The sequence below is a fragment of the Camelus ferus genome, chromosome X, assembly GCF_009834535.1.
Source record: "Camelus ferus isolate YT-003-E chromosome X, BCGSAC_Cfer_1.0, whole genome shotgun sequence".
NCBI classification, from domain to species: domain Eukaryota; kingdom Metazoa; phylum Chordata; class Mammalia; order Artiodactyla; family Camelidae; genus Camelus; species Camelus ferus.
Genome location: NC_045732.1, coordinates 51216805 through 51220329, shown reverse-complemented (window position 1 = coordinate 51220329; position 3525 = coordinate 51216805).

The following is a 3525-nucleotide window of genomic DNA, read 5'->3' as shown; positions in this document are numbered from 1 at the left end:
ATTCAGCAAGGTAGCAGGTTACAAAATTAACGTTCAAAAATCAGTTGCATTTCTTTACACTAACGATAAATCAACAGAAGAAGAAAGTAAAGAAACAATCCCCTTTAAAATAGCACCCAAAGTAATAAAATATCTGGGAATAAATCTAACCAAGGAGGTGAAAGAATTATACACAGAAAACTATAAACCATTGATGAAGGAAATTAAATAACACTTCAAAAAATGGAAAGATATTCCATGCTCTTGGATTGGAAGAATCAATATTGTTAAAATGGTGACACTGCCCAAGGCAATCTACAGATTGAATGCAATCCCTATCCAATTACCCAGGACATATTTCACAGAACTAGAACAAATCATAATAAAATTCATATGAAACCATCAAAGACCTAGAATTGCCAAAGCATTACTGAAGAGAAAGAAAGAGGCTGGAGGAATAACTCTCCCAGACTTCAGACAATACTATAGAGCTACAGTCATCAAGACAGCATGGTGTTGGTACAAAAACAGGCATATAGACCCATGTAACAGAATAGAGAACCCAGAAATGAACCCACAAACTTTTGGTCAACTCATCTTTGACAAAGGAGGCAAGAATATATAATGGAATAAAGACAGTCTCTTCAGCAAATGGTGTTGGGAAAACTGTTCAGCAGCATGTAAAACAATGAAGCTAGAACACTCCCTTACACTATATACAAAAATCAACTCAAAATGGATTAAAGACTTAAACATAAGGCAAGATACAATAAACCTCCTAGAGGAAACCATAGGCAAAACATTATCTGACATACATTTCAAAAATTTTCTCCTAGAAGAAATAAAAGCAAGAATAAACAAATGGGACCTAATGAAACTTACAAGCTTCTGCACAGCAAAGGAAACCAGAAGTAAAACAAGAAGTAAACCTATGGAATGGGAGAAAATTTTTGCAAGTGAAACCGACAAAGGCTTTATCTCCAGAATATATAAGCAGCTCATATGACTCAATAAGAAAAAAATAAACAACCCAATCCAAAAATGGGCAGAAGACCTAAACAAGCAATTCTCCAAGGAAGACATACAAATGATCAAATAGCCCATGAAAAAATGCTCAATATCACTAATTATCAGAGAAATGCAAATCAAAACTACAATGAGGTATCACCTCACACCAGTCAGAATGGCCGTCATTCAAAAATCCACAAATGACAAATGCTGGAGAGGCTGTGGAGAAAGGGGAACCCTCCTACACTGCTGGTGGGAATGCAGTTTGGTGCAGCCACTATGGAAAACAGTGTGAAGACTCCTCAAAAGACTAGGAATAGACTTACCTTATGACCCAGGAATCCCACTCCTGGGCTTGTATCCAGAAGGAACCCTACTTCAGGATGACACCTGCACCCCAATGTTCATAGCAGCACTATTTACAATAGCCAAAACATGGAAACAGCCTAAATGTCCATCAACAGGTGACTGGATAAAGAAGAAGTGGTATATTTATACAATGGAATACTACTCAGCCATAAAAGCCAACAACATAATATCATTTGCAGCAAAATGGATGCTCCTGGAGAATGTCATTCTAAGTGAAGTAAGCCAGAAAGAGAAAGAAAAATACTATATGAGATCACTCATATGTGGAATCTAAAAAACAAAAACAAAAACAAACAAACAAACAAAAACAAAGCGTAAATAAAGGACAGAAATAGACTCACAGACAGAGAATACAGACTTGTGGTTACCAGGGGAGTGGAGGGTGGGAAGGGATAGACTGGGATTTCAAAACTGTAGAATAGACTACACTGTATAGCACAGGGAAATATACACAAAATGTTATGATAACTCACAGAGAAAAAAATGTGACAATGTGTGTGTATATGTCTATGAATAACTGAAGAATTGTGCTGAACACTGGAATTTGACACAACATTGTAAAATGATTATAAATCAATAAAATATGTTAAAAAAAAAGTCCCCCCCCCAAAAAAAAGTAGAAACAACTCAATGTTATATATATACAATGGAATAACTATTTGACCATAAAATGAAATGAAATACAGATACATACTATGGCACAGATGAATTTCAAGAACAGTATGCTTAGTAAAAAGTCAGACTAAAATGCCTCATATTATATGAGTCCAATTATACAAAATATTCAGAATAGGCACTCAATGAGACAAAATCACATTAGTGGTTTCTAGGGCCTGGGAATATGAGGAAATGGGGAATGATTGCTAACTGATATGGAGTTTCTTTTTGTGGTAATGAAAAATTTCTGGGATTAGATAGTGGTGATTTTTGAAAACTTTGGGACTATACTAAAAACCACTAAAATGTAAATGTAAAATTGTAAACTGTAGTGTTACTTATAAAATATTTGATTTTTTATCAGAGTCACTGAACTCTGGCTCTCCCTCACATTCATTTCCTGCATAAATATTTTGTGAACATCTACTAAATATCTGACAATGTACTAGACCTTGAGAATGTTGGCTCTAGTTGGATTTGAAGATCCACACAAATTCCTATGATGCTCTGCAGTAGGTACTGCTTATTGACACAAGGTCTTATCTACTAGGTTGATTTTTGGTTGGTATAATAAGCCACAGATTTCCTGGCCAAGACATCTACAGGAAGAATTAACAGTTGGGTGGCCTTTTCAGAGTACAGGCTCATCTAGCATTCAGAAAACAGGAACATCTTCCTGTAACTTTATCAAAGCCCTTGACTTCATCAAAGAGTTTCCTTCATTAATTTTGTTACATGAAATGAATCCCCTTTTGTTTAGCACTTTACAATTCACAAAATGTATTCTTAGATATTCTCTCCCATAAGCCTCAAAAAAGAAAAAAGTTCTATGTAGTCAGCATAATAGTGATTATTCCATTCACATGATGAAATTAAGGCTCTGAGAAGCTAAGCAACTGAGCTAACATTGTGACTTTACTAGCATGTAGCAGAGCTGGCACTCATCCAGGTTTTTAATTCCAAAATCATCATTTATTTTTTTTCTCTATACCAGTAACTCCTTTTTTATTTCATAAACTAGTATATTCAAAAAAGTGGATATTGACATAGGCTTGCTCATATTTTATTTTTTCAAGTTGAGGTTAATAAATAAGAATAAGTTATTTTCAACTAACACCAAAAATTAGGATAAACATAAACAGAGAAGATAGAATAAGTCTTTAAGTTAAATGCTTTTAATTTTATAAAGCACTTGCCACATTGTCCTGATTTTCTCATTTTGCATTAGATTGATAAAATCTTCCTCATGGGCAGTTACCTGCCAACTACTTCTAGAAGAGAGCTAGTTTTGTGTTTGAGGAAGATTTGCCGTGTATTTCATTGATAGAATAATGAATCAAGCTCCTTCATTTCCAATGTCATCCTGAACTCAGGTAGCAATAATGTTCACATCTTCTCCAATTCATTCATTTTGTTTTGGTCAAATATCACACTTGTTTGCAGATTTTAAAAAAGCATATTTTTAGTGAAGCAAACTTCATATATAAAACATCATAAACTAAAAGAAGAAAT